We start from the raw sequence: 18,208 nt of genomic DNA, 5'->3' as shown, positions 1-18,208 counted from the left end.
CCAAACATACAAAACTGATTGTGCTGAGATACAGCATCATGGTGAAGGGTATGCTCAGAAAAGAAGACTAAGGGGTACTTTCCCTTATTTGGAAAGGGTAGTTTGGTAGAGGAGGTACTGGAAGGATGACAACAAACACATGACAGATGTGTAGTCGTGTTGCTTAATGCACTACTGGAAGATGCTCAGCTACTACAGTGATGAGCACAGTTTAATAACCTATATAAAATTGCATAGATGACATCCCTAGGGTGCCATGGTAGTTATGTGTGTTCTGTGGCATGGGTGGGTTGGAGTACGGTGACTGACATCCATGCACATGGGAAAACGAGTAGAAGGAGTAGAAAGTATGTATTCTTAGGTGGCTAACTTCTCATATTTGTGTGTGAGAGCAACCTTTATTGTTTCACAATGATATGTTTTGCATTTAATATAGTTAGGGCTCCACCCCCTCAGCTCAGACACCAAGCTCCAGGAAAACTCTTCATACAAGAAGAGAATAATCCTCATATTTGAAAAAAGAAAAAAGAAAAGGAGTACTTGTGGCACCTTAGAGACTAACCAGTTTATTTGAGCATGAGCTTTCGTGAGCTACAGCTCACTTCATCGGATGCATAGCATATCGTGGAAACTGCAGAAGACATTATATACACACAGAGACCATGAAACAAAACTTCCTCCCACCCCACTGTCCTGCTGCTAACAGCTTATCTAAAGTGATCATCAAGGAAGGCCATTTCCAGCACAAATCCAGGTTTTCTCACCCTTCCCCCCCCCCACAGACACACATACAAACTCACTCTCCTGCTGGTAATAGCCTGTCCTGTAGTAGGTGACTTCTGGGAACTCTTCTGGCTCTATCAATCTGTTTCTTCACTTCCGCAGGTGGGTATTGTAGTTGTAAAAATGCTTGATAGAGATCTTGTAGGTGTTTGTCTCTGTCTGAGGGGTTGGAGCAAATGCGGTTGTATCGCAGAGCTTGGCTGTAGACGATGGATCGTGTGGTGTGGTCAGGGTGAAAGCTGGAGGCATGTAGGTAGGAATAGCGGTCAGTAGGTTTCCGGTATAGGGTGGTGTCTATGTGACCATCGTTTATTAGCACTGTAGTGTCCAGGAAGTGGATCTCATGTGTGGACTGGACCAGGCTGAGGTTGATGGTGGGATGGAAATTGTTGAAATCATGGTGCCTCCAGCTTTCACCCTGACCACACCACACTAGCTTCTTGGAAACTAGTTCTGAAGTTCATTCAGATCTCCTACTCATTACCCTGTGCTGCTAGAATGTCAGCATTTTCCCCTTGACTACCATTTTGATGGGTGCTCTTTGGCTTCTTGGAAACTAGTTATATCCTGAGCCTGCTCCCTGCAAAAATAGTTGTCTTTAGCTTCACAGATATTGTGCAGGGTGCAGCAAGCCACAATCATGTGGACAACACTGATCACACTGGTATTTAAATGCATTTTTAGGCAGTGCTTCAGCCTTCCAAAAGCACACACTACGGCCATCTTGCAACTGCTAAGTGAGTAACTGAACCACCGATTGCCAGGGCCCCTTGATGTCAGGGTACAGTTTCATGAGCCTTGGCAGGAGTTGGTAGGCAGGGTCCCCCAAAATCTTAGTGGGCACCAACATCCAATTCATAACAATGTTATTAGGAGGCTTTTCCAGATCTCCTCAGCACCCTCGTGTGTCACACCTTTTTCCTGTACTTCCAGTGCCAGTGTTCATAAACCTGCCCCTCTGGTCCACTAATCCCTGCATAACCAGGCAGTAGAACCTTGCGGTTTACATATTTACTTGCTCCTTCTGGTGGGCAACCTTCAGGCACATGTTCCATTTATGGCCCCAATGCGGTTGGGGAACCCCATTTGCCATCATTATTTCAGGCACATTTCTTATTCCCAGCACCCAGAAGAAAACCACATGAAATGCTTCATAGACCTCCACAACTCCCAACAGTTGATGACAAACTGGTTTTCAGCAGAGCTGCAGCAGTCTGGGATAGCCGGCTTTCAGAGGGCAATCTCAACCTGTTTCTTTGACCAGTAAGTCCTCCCTTGGTCAAATGCTGTGCTGCTAGAGGCGCAGGGCAAGCTCCTCACAAACTCCATCGAGGTCTGCTTCCTTGTGCAGAAGTTCTGAAGCCACTGCTGGACATCTCAGATCTGCATGATTGTGTGATTGCACCACACCATGCTAGTTCTCTGTACCAGAAATGCTGGTCCACCCAAGGGATTCCATGCCAAAAGCAGCACTGATCATGTCTGTCCCATCTGCCATGAATGAACTGTCCTTGTCCTGCTGCCTCCTACATTTCAGGAATGCTCCTGAAGTACTATCCATCAGCTCACTGACTCTGTCTGACCTCCCAGCTAACTGTGATGTCAGGCTAAATTCACTTCCACACAACATGTTCTCCCATAATATACCACAGATCAGTGCTTATAGCAGTTCCCGTAGGGCTGGTGCTAAGAACTCAGGGATACAGCACAGGAAATCTTAACACCAAAAACATGTAGCTGCAGTGCCACGGTGAATGTTGGTAAGAAGGTTTTGGTGGGTGTCCCACCCTGCAATGCAACATTTTGAAATGGGGATACAATAAACTAAATCTCCATCTACATGACTGTGTCTTAGCCTCATCTGTTCCTATTTGAAGAGTTTTACAGGGGCATGATCAGAGTCAGCAATTTAATGTAATTTAGTGGGAGGGGGTTTAAGAAACATTTTGGGAGCAAAGTTAGGCCCATCTAGATTAGTGATGATCGGTTCAGAGCCAGGGTGACTTTAAGGATTAAAACTCTGCACCCATCAGCTGAGAGACTTACTGCCAGCGCTTTATGGAAGAGTATGACTATCCCTTTGGATAGATTCTCTATCTGACAAAAGCAGGGATCCATTGCTATCTCTAACATATTCAGTAACATATAACATATTCTTTCCCCAGCTATGACACATGCAGGGTTCCATCTTTGACATACCGTGAAGGGGCTGATTCACCACTAGTGTCTCTGCTGTCTCCCCATTGGGTACCTCCAGCTGATGGTCACTTAGATGCTGTGATGGTCTGCCTTTTCCTCTGACTAGGCCCCGTTGGCCAGGTCACTTTAAAGTTTCTCCACTTCTGAGGTAGTCAGCGAACAGAAACAAATGGAATGAACACAGGTGAATCATCCTAAAGTTGGGTTAAGTCTCTCTTCCTTCAGACAATGCATATATGGCTATGGCACTAAACTGAGTTCACAGGTTATAGAGAGGACATTCGACACTCACCATATTCACTGATTTGCTGCTGTTTCACCTCAGATCACTGCTCTGCTTACAGCACCTAGATATGTTTATAGTGAAATCAAGTGTAAGTTTATTTACAAAGGCTAGAGATTCAAGTAGAAGTATTGGAAACAAATGGTTACATATAAAACAACACCAGAACACATTCTAGACCCTAGACTTAATTAACAATTAACATGGCTTGTAGAGCATTCCTCACCTAAAACCCTTGCAGTGCTTTACAGCCAGGCTGGCTGTGACCCTCCAATCATGAGGCCTGCAGTCAATTTGTCTCCTAAGTGAAGGACTCAGTGTGTCCCTTTGCACTTGAAGATATACCAGATCAATCCTTTTGTTGTATACAGAAACAGGGCACTTCCCTGCTCTTTGTTTCTTCCTGTAGATTTTTTTTCTCTTGTAGATTTTTGCAAACTGTCTCAGTATGCAACTAGACATGCAATACCCAAATGGCCAGATAGGTGTCAGTTACCTCTTGTCAGAAAGGAACATCTTCAAGGTATGTCACCGCCTGGTGACCTGCCTTAGCTCCAAGACCTTAAGAACATAATTTTCAGCATAGATACATAATTCTTTAAATATTATCTGTACATACATTTCACAACCATTATAATCACCAGTGGGCAACTGGCTCTTGGTAGAGACCTCACATACCACCCTTTGGTGAACTGTTATGCATACATCCCAAACAGAGGATCCCTGTAAAACCCTATGTATCCACTATGCCCTGTGCCAGTTGGCACCAAGGAATTCATGGTCACAGATGTATCCCTGTGTAGGTCAGAAATGGGAACAAAGTCCTGAGTATGTCAGAGAATTGAATGGATCCATGTGTTGACACAGATATGGACAGAGCCATGCATATATAAGATATAGATATGGTGTCTTGCCTAGGTCAGAGATGGGGAAAGTATTGCCTCAATCACAACTCTTACTTTGCATCAGTCTCGACAACAAAGGTTCAGGATGGATCAGGATTGGCGCACTGGTGAAGGCCATCTTGTGTTAGCTGAATGCCCTTTGGTCCTCTGGAGACCAAGTGAAGGTGTGTTTGAAAAGGAGTGCTGCCAATGGGGCTATTCATTCTGGAAAGTAGCACCTATAAAAAATTGTGAACCCCAAGAAGCGTTACTAATCCTTAATATCAGGGGACTGCTCAGATCCAAACAGTGAGCACCTTCTCAGGTCCATTCAGAAGCCCTGAAGGAATAAGATGCAACCCAAGGATTCCATGGAGCACTGATCGAAGCTGAACTTTGAGCTTTGTGTAGGCCATGTCGGCTGAGCTGACCCAAGACTGACTAGATGTGTTTTGAGTGTGCTTCTCAGGGATCATAGAGAAGATGAGTATATCACTGAGAGAGACTATGGCATATTGGCCGAGAATGTCACAATCTACCTTGTTCAAGAAGTGCTGGAATGTTTCTGGAGTGTTTAGAAGACCAACTATTTGGTTTCAAAAAGCCATTTCCCATTCATCCCTGCACAGATCCACACCAGGTGTATGTTCCTCTCAGGTCAGGGTTGGTAGACACCTGGGTTGATCAAAAGTATTCCAACAATTCCAGAAGGAGTGAGAGAAGGTACTGGTTTTTAAGGGTTACCTGGCTGAGGGCCCTGTCATCCACACACAAAAACACAGGGTACCAACTTTCTTTTTAATGAAAAGAACCGGGGCCTTGGCAGGAGAGATGGAGGGACAGATAAATCCTTTAGGCAGATTCTCCTGAAGACATGATTGAAGGGCTGTGAGCTATGGCTCCAACAGGCCACAAATGCGGCTGAAAGGTATCTTGACTCTAGGCTGTAGCTCCATTGGACAATCATAGTCACGGTGCAGTGGTAGGATGTCCATGTTTTTCTTCTCACAGATATCTGTGTAGTCACAATACTTGGTGGGAAGAGCAGGAGTCAGCTCTGATGGTGGTTCCAGCTGGGCCGCATTCTGGTAACCAGGACCCAGGCTGGAGGTGTGCCTCTTGAAGCCAGTGGTGAACACTGGAAAACTTGCTGACAGAATTCAGAGCAGAAACTGAATTTGCACTCATGCCAAAGGATGTGCGGGTCATGAATGGCTAGCCACGAGATGCTGAGAATTATGGGGAAGAGTGCTGAGTGGATTGCTCAGAACCAGTCATAACTGGGGTGTGGACAGTCTGACTTAGTGGTCAGGGCAGGAGTCAGGAATCAGGTCAGGTCTGATACCAAGAGCTCAGAATTTAAGCACAGAGAACAAACCGGGAATCAAGTGTCATGAGGCAGGCAGGGTCAGGTCACCAAGAGATCAGTGGCAAATAACAGGAGCAGGTATTGCAGAAGAAGCACTCCAAAGCAGGGAGATCCCAGTTGCATGGACAACTTCCTGTTCCTGTGCTGGACTTATATAGATGTTGTGAACCAAGCAGGACCCCCCCAGAGTTCTGCCAGTCAGATCCCAGAGCAGACAGGTTAGAGCATACTAGCTCCTAAGTGCCCCGTGGACCAGAGTTTGAGATCTGTGTTCTCTGACAGAATCGTAAGATTTCTTGATGGTCCTGGATAACTTCCAGAGCACCATCACCAGGCCTGAGGACAGGAGTGAGCCATCTACAGACTTTATGAGGTCAAAGGCCATTTTTTGATGCTCTGGGATGCCCAAGGCTTGTGCTGTATCAACTTCTACAAAGTTGTCCACAGACCCAGAGTCTATGAGAACCCACTGTGGGAGTATTCATTAGGGATTCCATGGGATGTGCAGGCAGACCTGGACTTGCCAGTACAGTGAGGGCTTGGTGTGCCTTGGACATGCTTCAGTAAGAACTGAGGAGCAGCCTGTGGAATGGAGCAGTGGATCTAATTTACCTAGATTTCAGTAAGGCGTTTGATACAGTGCCACATGGAGAATTATTAGTTAAATTGGAAAAGATGGGGATCAATATGAAAATTGAAAGGTGGATAAGGAATTGGTTAAAAGGGAGACTACAGCGGGTCATACTGAAAGGTGAACTGTCAGGCTGGAGGGAGGTTACCAGTGGAGTTCCTCAGGGATCAGTTTTGGGACCAATCTTATTTAATCTTTTTATTACTGACCTCGGCACAAAAAGTGGGAGTGTGCTAATAAAGTCTGCAGACGTTACAGAGCTGGGAGGTATTGCCAATTTAGAGAAGGACCGGGATATCATACAAGAGGATCTGGATGACCTTGTAAACTGAAGTAATAGAATGAAATTTGATAGTGATAAGTGTAAGGCCATGCATTTAGGGATTAATAACAAGAATTTTGGTTATAAGCTGGGGATGCATCAATTAGAAGTAACGGAGGAGGAGAAGGACTTTGGAGTATTGATTGATCACAGGATGACTATGAGCCGCCAATGTGATATGGCCGTGAAAAAAGCTAATATGGTCTTGGGATGCATCAGGCGAGGTATTTCCAGTAGAGATAAGGAGGTGTTAGTACCATTATACAAGGCACTGGTGAGACCTCACCTGGAATACTGTGTGCAGTTCTGGTCTCCCATGTTTAAGAAGAATGAATTCAAACTGGAACAGGTACAGAGAAGGGCTACTAGGATGATCCGAGGAATGGAAAATTTGTGTTATGAAAGGAGAATCAAGGAACTTGGCTTGTTTAGCCTAACCAAAAGAAGGTTGAGGGGAGATATGATTGCTCTTTATAAATATATCAGAGGGATAAATACCAGGGAGGGAGAGGAATTATTTAAGCTCAGTACCAAAGTGGACACAAGAACAAATGGATATAAACTGGCCATTGGGAAGTTTAGACTTGAAATTAGAGGAAGGTTTCTAACCATCAGAGGAGTGAAGTTCTGGAATAGCCTTCCAAGGGAAGCAGTGGGGACAAAAGACTTATCTGGCTTCAAGATTAAACTCGATAAGTTTATGGAGGAGATGATATGATGGGATAACATGATTTTGGCAATTCATTGATCTTTAAATATTCATGGTAAATGGGCCCAATGGCCTCTGATGGGATGTTAGATGGGGTGGGATCTGAGTTACTACAGAGAATTCTTTCCTGGGTATCTGGCTGGTGAGTCTTCCCATATGCTCAGGGTTCAGCTGATGGCCATATTTGGGGTCAGGAAGGAATTTTCCTCCAGGGCAGATTGGCAGAGGCCCTGGGGGTTTTTTGCCTTCCTCTGTAGCATGGGGCATGGGTCACTTGCTGGAGGATTCTCTGCACCTTGAAGTCTTTAAACCATGATCTGAGGACTTCAATCGCTCAGACATAGGTGAGAGGTTTATCGCAGGAGTGGGTGGGTGAGATTCTGTGGCCTGCATTGTGCAGGAGGTCGGACTAGATGATCATGATGGTCCCTTCTGACCTTAATATCTATGAATCTATGAATGGACACCCCAGCCCCCCTTATCAAGGCTGGGCTTGGTTGTTTCCAAACTTTTTTCAGTGCTGCAAAGGAAGGCAACGCCCCCCGGCCCCCGGCCCCCGGCCAAGGTTTGTGCCAATTTGACCTGAGAGAAAATTGCTTCCCAACCCCAAATATGGCAATCAGTTAGACCCTGAGCATGTCAGCAAGACCCACCAGCCAGAAACCTGGGAAGGAATACTCTGTAGTAACTCAGAGACCTCCCCATCTAGTGTCCCATCACTGGCTGTTGGTGATATTTGTTGCTAGCAGTCACAGATCGACTACATGCCATTGTAGGCAGCCTCATCTTACCATCCTCTCCATAAACTTATCAAGATCAGTTCTGAAGCAGTTAGGTTTCTTGTCCCCACTGTTCCCCTTGAAAAGAGCTGTTTCAGAATTTCACTCCTCTGATGGCTAGAAACCTTCATCTAATTTCAAGTATAGACTTGAAATTATATTGTATCTATATAGTATCGATACTTCAAGCATATCTATACTTAAAACTATACTATATCCATTTGTTTCTGTGTCCACATTGGTGCTTAAATAACTTCTGTCCCTCCCTGGTATTTATCCCTCTGATGTATTATAGAGAGCAATCATATCTTCCCCTCAGCCATTTTTTGTTAAGCTAAACAAGCCAAGTTCTTTGAGACTCCTCTCATAAGGTAGGTTTTCCATTCCTCTGATCATCCTAGTAATCCTTCACCCCACCTGTTCCACTTTGAATTAATCTTTCTTAAACATGGGAGACCAGAATTGCACACAGTATTCCAGATGAGGTCTCACCAGTGCCTTGTATAATGGTACTAAGACTTCTTGATCTCTACTGAAAATACCTCACCTGATGCATCCTGGGACTGTATTGGTCTTTTTCATGGCCACATCACATTGCCGGCTCATAGTCATCCTCTGATCAACCAATACACCCAGGTCTTTCTCCTCCTCTGTAACTTTGCACTGATAAGTCCTGAGTTTATAGCAATTAATCATAACCTTTGCTTTTCTATACTAACCTAAGGCCTCCCCATGGTGTGTTCTAGATGACTAATAATCCTGACTCTTTATAAAAGGCTGCCTAATGTCAATGAAAATACTAAGAGCTTTGTACCGTTAAGCAATCAGAACAAGCCTCCCACAGGAGTCTGGCTTGGCTGGATTCATTGCAGGGCTCCATAGAGAGATACAGGGATTGCTGGTGCCAGAAGGCCTGAATTCTGACACATGCAGTGCTCCATCCCCATCTCTGAAATATGCAGGGCTCCATCCCCATATGTAACATACACAGGACACCATCCCTGTATTGAATATGCAGAGTCCATTCTGATCTGTGACTTAAACGTGGATCTTTCCATGTCTCTGACATACTCAATGCTTTTTCCCACCTCTGGCATAGAAGGAGCTCTTTCCATCCTTCTGTCTTGTCCCCATTGTTCCCCTTGAAAAGATGTTTCAGAATTTCACACCTCTTATGGCTAGAAACCTTCATCTAATTTCAAGTATAGACTTGAAATTATATTGTATCTATATAGTATCAATACTTCAAGCATATACACAAGGATCTGTCTCGATCTGTGAATGTGACATATCCACCCACTTCTCTGACATACTCAGTGTTTTTCCCCAATCTCTGGCATACTCAAGGATCCATCACTGTCTCTGACATATGCAGGGATACATCCTTATATCTGACACATTCAGTAGTGTTTTCCATTCTCTGACATACTCAGGGATCCATCCCAGTGTCTGATATACACAGAGCTACTCCCAAGTCTCTGGCATATGCACGGTTGCATCCCCATCTCTGACATACGAGGGAAAGGCCTAAGACAGGGCAAGGTAGGAAGTGGCCCAGGGAGGCAGAAGAGGGTCTGTGTAGTCAGGCCTTGAGAGCCTATTCAAGGATCCTGGAAGTGGAACCCAGTGGAGAGGGAGGGCCTGGGTTCCCCTACCAACCGGGGAGGAAGGTGGAGTGGAACCCCCTCAACAACGGATAAGGACTGTTGAAACCCCGGATATTAGGGGTGAGAACTAGTGAGTCCAGAGTCAAACCGAAATCCCAACATGAGGTTGATGGACGGTAGTTTCTTGGATTATTGGTTCCCGCAGAAGGGATAGAATTATATGTGACAGTCCAGAGGGCTGAGTCACAAGAAGTAGCAGCTGTCAGCGGGGGGCACTAAAGTAGAAGAGTTTGCTATGGTGCACTCAGCCATAAGGTGGCACACCAGATGGTGAGTCACATTTGTGCAGGAAGTAAACTAGTTGACCAACCCTAAAGTTGATAGTGACTCTAAGACGTATATATGAATATGTGGAGCTTTATTCTTTTGGTGGTTTTGTGCAGACCCACTCCTTCTAACATCATGTACAACAGTACTTTAATATGTATGTAAGCATGCCTCAGTGGGTCATGACCGAGGATGCCAAATTCAGGACAAACTCTTGAGAAATAGGGCAAACACAAGCAAAACTGATGGTTATTCTTCCATAAGATATACCAAACCAGCAACAAAAGTTAACTTCTGTTTCATCACACTGGCTAACAAGAAGTCATAAAAGCAGTTTCCTTAGGCATTCCAGTTCTTATATCACCACCAAAACCACTGGATTTAGAGATGAGTGGTTTTTTAAAATCAATCTCTTCAAATAAAAGGTTTGTCTGATCCCAAAGGACCAGCCACAAGCTCAGGTCAATGTATAACTTAGATCTTACCAAAAAGCATGCTGATGCCAATCCATTAATATCTAAAATCTAAAGGTTTATTCATAAAAAAAAAGAGAAAAAAAAGGAAAAAAAAAGGTGAGAGTTAAAATTGGTTAAAGGAGTCAAATACATACAATAAATGCAAAGTTCTTGGTTCAGGCTTGTAGCAGTGATGGAATAAACTTCTGGCTTAAGTCAAGTCTCTGGCTGATTCCAAATCATTGGAAGGTCCTCAATCCATTGCTTAGAATGCTCCCATTAGTATAAATTGATAGTCCAGAGGCTGGAGCAGGATAGAGGCAAAATGGAGGGGTTTCCAAGGCCTTTTATAGCTTTTGCCATGTGGAGAAAATCCAATTGTTCTTACTGTGGAAAAGTATAGTAACAAGATGGTGGTTGGAGTCACATGGACAAGTCGCTTGTCCATGCATTTCGCCAAGTCACACCAGGAAATTCCATTAAGTGTAATAGGCATCTCCCATGGTTCATTGTCAGTTAAATGTTATTTTGATGGGCCACTCAATTTGAATAGTCCCTCCAAGATGTGCTGGGTAACTACCTTGTGAGAGTTACCCCAGGAGCAAACATTTGAAATCTAGGTATAGAGCCAGTACTTATAACTTCAAATACAAAAATGATACATGCATACAAATAGCATAATCATAACCAGCAAATAATAATCTTTTCATGTACATCTTACATGCCACATTTCTACAAGATTTGTTGAAAATATATAACAGCGGTTGCAACAATGAGCTATACCATATTTTAATCAGATTACGTCAAAATGTACATTTTTGTAAGGATAAATATATAGCCAGTTTTAGGGGGTTTCATATTTTTGTTGAACCAATATACATGGTCCATTTCAGGTGTGCAGATCTTAGTATGAACTATGAAACACTTTGAATCATATAGTCCAGCTATTCATCTTTTAAATTAAATGTCAGGTTTCAGAGTAACAGCCGTGTTAGTCTGTATTCGCAAAAAGAAAAGGAGTACTTGTGGCACCTTAGAGACTAACCAATTTATTTGAGCATGAGCCATCCGATGAAGTGAGCTGTAGCTCACGAAAGCTCATGCTCAAATAATTGGTTAGTCTCTAAGGTGCCACAAGTACTCCTTTAAATTAAATGTGTAATCACTCTCAATATGTTTCTATTGTTTTAATAGAATAGGTTCCCTCAAGTGGCCATAGCACAATACCACTAAAATCCCACAAAAATTAAATTAAGCCTGTGTTATCTAATGGATAAAGTTTTTGTTTCATATTTCAAAAGTATTGATTTCAAATCTTGTAAACTTTGTACTTTTATTACAATTTCCATTGTTTTTTCCATAGAGTAATTCATTCACTTGCTGAGCTATATCTATCTATCTATACAAAAATATAGATATAGAGATGTAGATCACTATATGTATATGTGACTGTCTCTGTCCTGTGCCAAAGTATTTCACCTGGTAGAATAAATAGTTACAAAATGAACCATTCAGCTATCAAGTGTGGTCAAATATGTAACATTACTGACTTGTGTGGATTTGGATCAGGGACGTATTGGGTTCACCAAATCTGTAAAAAGAACCACATTAACAAAGGTCTTTCCAATTAAACTCTCAAGATACCTAAAACACCGGGTTGACTTAGAACATGCTCCTGCTCCTCTTGAAATTAGTGGGAAAGGCCCAGTTAAGTGCCTAAATACTTTGAGGATGTGGGCCAAAATGCATATTGATTTCAATAGGAACAGAATCATACCTTAGGCCCTGATTTCAGAAAACACTTAAGCAAGTACTCAATAGTCGGATTTTCAAAAGCACCTGGGTGCCTAATTCCCAAATCAATGGGCATTAGACACCTATCTACATCTTTAGGCAGCTAAATACCATTAAAAACCTGGACCTAAGTGCTTTGTTGCATTGGATTGAATTTAATCACATGCTTAATGTTAAGCACTTTCAAAAGCGATTAGTGATTTGGAGTGCCTGAAATTTGGGTTGCTCAATTTGAAACACCTTAAAAGGTCCTGATTCTCAGAAAGTTCTGTCCACCTGCCCTCTGAAAATCAGAGTCCTTTAAAGAGTCTAATTTCAGAGATCCTCAAAACTAGGCTACCCCAACTCACTTGTCTCTTTGAAAATTCTTGCCCACCCTAATTTATAGATTCAAAGGCCAGAAGGGGCCATTCAAGCACATACTTAATTTTAAGCACATGTGTAATCCCATGGGACTATTCTCATGCTTAAAATGAAACATGAATTTAAGTGTTATATAGTTTTAAGTGGCAAACAATATGTGAAAACCATGAAACTGTGTATTTTCCCATATTTATTGCCATATTTATTGCATGACAGAATGAGGAGTAATGGTCTCAAGTTGCAGTGGGGGAGGTTTAGGTTGGACATTAGGAAAAACTTGTTCACTAGGAGGGTGGTGAAGCACTGGAATGCGTTACCTAGGGAGGTGGTGGAATCTCCTTCCTTAGAAGTTTTTAAGGTCAGGCTTGACAAAGCCCTGGCTGGGATGATTTAGTTGGGGATTGGTCCTGCTTTGAGCAGGGGGTTGGACTAGATGACCTCCTGAGGTCCCTTCCAACCCTGATATTCTATCATGCTATGATTCTATTAGATCATTCCATTTTTTTATGTGAAGCATTAACAGCTGTTTTATCCTCTGGCACTGGGGAATGTGATGGGGGTGTTCACCCCACACCAGCCCTGATAGGGTTCAGGTGATCCAGAAATGACCAAATAATCTCAGTTTCACTTGACAGGAGGCCCAGAGGTTTATAAATACTAATTGCAGATGAAGCCCAGCTGGGAAAGGATTATAAGAAAGGGAAGTTTGTAGCAGCAGGGGCTGGAGAGGGAGAGACTCTGTAGTCACTCTAGGGGAGCAGAGTGGAGAGAAGGAGGAAACCTGGGTGGGAGGGGAGAATAAGCCCTCAGCTCCTAGCCAGGGAAGGAGGGTCAAACCCAGAGGAATTGGGGAAGCCAGAGAAGCCCAGGGGAAACCACAGCAAGGAGGGGGACTGTGTAGACCTTCACTGCTGGTTATAGTATCCCTGGACTGGAACTCCGCATGGAGGCAGGGCTGGCTCTAGGCACCAGCAAAACAAGCAGGTGCTTGGGGCGGCATTCGGGCGCAGGCCATGCTGCCCCTAGAAATGTGCCCCCGCTGCCCCAGCTCGCCTCCGCCTGCTACCCTGAGCGCGCCGCCGCCGCTCTGCTTCTCCCGCCTCCCTCCCAGGCTTGCTGTGCGTGAAACAGCTGTTTGGCACAGCAAGCCTGGGAGGGAGGGAGGAGAAGCCGAGCGGCAGCGCGCTCGGGGGAGGCGGCGGTGGTGGAGCGGAGGCGAGCTGGGGCAGGGAGCGATTCCTCTACCCCACCCCATTACTTTCTGCGCTCCCCCCACCCTCACTCACCTCAGCTCCGCCTGCTCCCCTGAACGCGCTGCCTCTCTCCCGCCTGAGAGGGAGGGGGGAGAAGTGGACCGGCGGCGTGTTCAGGGGAGCAGGCGGAGCGGAGGTGAGCCAGGGCGGGGGGGTTGTGGGGGTGGGGGAGCCACAGGAAGCAATGCGGGGGGGGGGGAATCCGACACGCGAGGGGAGGAGGTGGGGCCAGGGATTTGGGGAAGGGGTTGGGAAGGGGCAAGGTTGGGGATGAAAAAAAAGCAGGGGCGGCCAAAATTATTTTTTGCTTGGGGCTGCAAAAATCCTAGAGCCAGCCCTGCGTGGAGGGGTGGCTTCCATTCTCTTACCAGCCACTGGGAAGTGGCACAGGACTATCGGCGGTGCCATCTGGACAGCTGGCCTAACAAGACTTTGATACCCCAGAAGAGGGGACTATATAGTGACCTAGGCAGAGGACTGAGTCGCAGAGACAGAACACTGTGAACCATGGGACGGGAGACCACAGCCGTGATGGAGTGACCATTGGCTGGGGCACCATATGGGAGAAAGCTGCTATTTATTATTATTTATTTCACGTGTGCATAGTTGTCTAGCCAAGTGATGGCATCTTCAGTGGCGCGATGCAGGTCTTCTAGGCCGCCGCTACACCTAGTCAGCAGGCATTCCTCGACAGTGTGCGTCTGCGTTGTGCTGCAGCTACACAACGGCTGTCACAAAGGCCCCAACGATTGGCTGCACAGAGACCTTGCCTGGTCCAGAACCTGTTCAACGGGGACCATTGGCGACGGGGCAGGTGAAAGCCAGATGGGCCAATCGTGGGGTCAGCGACGAGGGACTGGTTGGGAATTCTAACAGATATCCATTCCTCTCGCCAGAGTGTTTCTGCCCTAACATCCTGGCATGGTGGATGAGACCATAGAATCATAGAATCATAGAATATCAGGGTTGGAAGGGACCCCAGAAGGTCATTTAGTCCAACCCCCTGCTCGAAGCAGGACCAATTCCCAGTTAAATCATCCCGGCCAGGGCTTTGTCAAGCCTGACCTTAAAAACCTCTAAGGAAGGAGATTCTACCACCTCCCTAGGTAACGCATTCCAGTGTTTCACCACCCTCTTAGTGAAAAAGTTTTTCCTAATATCCAATCTAAACCTCCCCCATTGCAACTTGAGACCATTACTCCTCGTTCTGTCATCTGCTACCATTGAGAACAGTCTAGAGCCATCCTCTTTGGAACCCCCTTTCAGGTAGTTGAAAGCAGCTATCAAATCCCCCCTCATTCTTCTCTTCTGCAGACTAAACAATCCCAGCTCCCTCAGCCTCTCTTCATAAGTCATGTGCTCTAGACCCCTAATCATTTTTGTTGCCCTTCGCTGGACTCTCTCCAATTTATCCATATCCTTCTTGTAGTGTGGGGCCCAAAACTGGACACAGTACTCCAGATGAGGCCTCACCAGTGTCGAATAGAGGGGAACGATCACATCCCTCGATCTGCTCGCTATGCCCCTACTTATACATCCCAAAATGCCATTGGCCTTCTTGGCAACAAGGGCACACTGTTGACTCATATCCAGCTTCTCGTCCACTGTCACCCCTAGGTCCTTTTCCGCAGAACTGCTGCCTAGTCATTCGGTCCCTAGTCTGTAGCGGTGCATTGGATTCTTCCATCCTAAGTGCAGGACCCTGCACTTATCCTTATTGAACCTCATCAGATTTCTTTTGGCCCAATCCTCCAATTTGTCTAGGTCCTTCTGTATCCTATCCCTCCCCTCCAGTGTATCTACCACTCCTCCCAGTTTAGTATCATCTGCAAATTTGCTGAGAGTGCAATCCACACCATCCTCCAGATCATTTATGAAGATATTGAACAAAACCGGCCCCAGGCCCGACCCCTGGGGCACTCCACTTGACACCGGCTGCCAACTAGACATGGAGCCATTGATCACTACCCGTTGAGCCCGACAATCTAGCCAGCTTTCTACCCACCTTATAGTGCATTCATCTAGCCCATACTTCCTTAACTTGCTGACAAGAATACTGTGGGAGACCGTGTCAAAAGCTTTGCTAAAGTCAAGAAACAATACATCCACTGCTTTCCCTTCATCCACAGAACCAGTAATCTCATCATAAAAGGCGATTAGATTAGTCAGGCATGACCTTCCCTTGGTGAATCCATGCTGACTGTTCCTGATCACTTTCCTCTCATGTAAGTGCTTCAGGATTGATTCTTTGAGGACCTGCTCCATGATTTTTCCAGGGACTGAGGTGAGGCTGACTGGCCTGTAGTTCCCAGGATCCTCCTTCTTCCCTTTTTTAAAGATTGGCACTACATTAGCCTTTTTCCAGTCATCCGGGACTTCCCCCGTTCGCCACGAGTTTTCAAAGATAATGGCCAAGGGCTCTGCAATCACAGCCGCCAATTCCTTCAGCACTCTCGGATGTAACTCATCCGGCCCCATGGACTTGTGCACGTCCAGCTTTTCTAAATAGTCCCTAACCACCTCTATCTCCACAGAGGGCTGGCCATCTCTTCCCCATTCTGTGATGCCCAGCGCAGCAGTCTGGGAGCTGACCTTGTTAGTGAAAACAGAGGCAAAAAAAGCATTGTATACATTAGCTTTTTCCACATCCTCTGTCACTAGGTTGCCTCCCTCATTCAGTAAGGGGCCCACACTTTCCTTGGCTTTCTTCTTGTTGCCAACATACCTGAAGAAACCCTTCTTGTTACTCTTGACATCTCTTGCTAGCTGCAGCTCCAGGTGCGATTTGGCCCTCCTGATATCTTTCCTACATGCCCGAGCAATATTTTTATACTCTTCCCTGGTCATATGTCCAACCTTCCACTTCTTGTAAGCTTCTTTTTTATGTTTAAGATCCGCTAGGATTTCACCATTAAGCCAAGCTGGTCGCTTGCCATGTTTACTATTCTTTCGACTCATCGGGATGGTTTGTCCCTGTAACCTCAACAGGGATTCCTTGAAATACAGCCAGCTCTCCTGGACTCCCTTCCCCTTCATGTTAGTCCCCCAGGGGATCCTGGCCATCTGTTCCCTGAGGGAGTCGAAGTCTGCTTTCCTGAAGTCCAGGGTCCGTATCCTGCTGCTTACCTTTCTTCCCTGCGTCAGGATCCTGAACTCAACCAACTCATGGTCACTGCCTCCCAGATTCCCATCCACTTTTGCTTCCCCCACTAATTCTACCCGGTTTGCCCATGATGGGCAACGTGACGGCAAACGTGCAGCTGGTGGTTTAAAAGGGTCATTGTGCAGCGGCACGCTTGAGTTGGCGTGTACTTTCTCCAGTAACTTGCCAGTGGCCACCTCTCGTCTGATATGAGGAGGAGCAATATTGCTCAGAACTGGGAGCCATGGGAGTGGAGTCGTATGCAGGGTGCCGGAGATGATACGCATGGCGGCATGTAACTGCATATCCACCAGTTTGGTGTGTGACGTCCGCAGAGTTGAAGCATGAGCACGAGCACCCCATGATGAACCTGCCAGTTTGCTAAGAAGATTGTTGCACGTCTTAACTTTAGCTGCTGTCTTCTTCACGTGGGCATGCTATGCCACACCTGAACAAGGGGGGGTGCTTTTGCAGGGAGTGAACACCATTACAGGGGGGAAAAATAAAAGTTGAACAGACTGGATTCCAAGTTCAGCCTCGCTCCTTTTCCTTCTGATGTCTTCCAGCATAGAGATGCTTAATTATGCACAGAGAATACTTTGAACTTCCTGCTTTTTAGAAGAGCAGTAGTCAAATGGAATGTTTACACCAGCAGGGTAGAACCCTCCCCTGTGAGTGAAATCAACACTATAGGTGGGTTTCATTTCAACCCTGGTCACTTTCTGCCTCTCCTTTTGAAGTCTGCAGACAAATATTGCGTGTCTGTTTTAGGTATTTATATCTAGCTCTTTACTGAAGCATCTTTCTCTACTTTCTAAGTAAGTCTCACCACAGGAAATCTGATCCAATGATAAACTCAAAGATTTGGAATAAATTAATAAAATAAGACTATTTATTTTTCAAAACTCAAGCTGCAGTATCCTAAATCAAAATGTGCTTTTCTATATATTTCCATATTTGATCACTTAAAATAGTTTCCAAAACTTCCACCATAACAAAAAAAATAATGTAATTGGTTTATGGTTTACTAGTCTGTCTCTACAGTGGGTTTGATCTAGCATTTTCATAGCTACTTTTCAGCTCTGAACTGAGTAAGACTACAGATATATCCAGAAGCTTCTTCAGTTTGAATGCTTTTCTATAGGAATCTGAGATGCAGATTTTTAACAATGTCTTGTCTCTTGAAGAGCCATTTTGAAAATGATTGACAGCAGCTGATATTTGCCATACTCTTTCACCATAAATCTGAATTCAAATCTCACATTTCTCTAGCAAAGACATACAAATATTTTATGTACAAATTTGGTT

Source organism: Natator depressus, chromosome 1 (genome assembly GCF_965152275.1).
Source record: "Natator depressus isolate rNatDep1 chromosome 1, rNatDep2.hap1, whole genome shotgun sequence".
Taxonomy (NCBI): domain Eukaryota; kingdom Metazoa; phylum Chordata; order Testudines; family Cheloniidae; genus Natator; species Natator depressus.
This window is presented reverse-complemented; position numbering follows the sequence as displayed.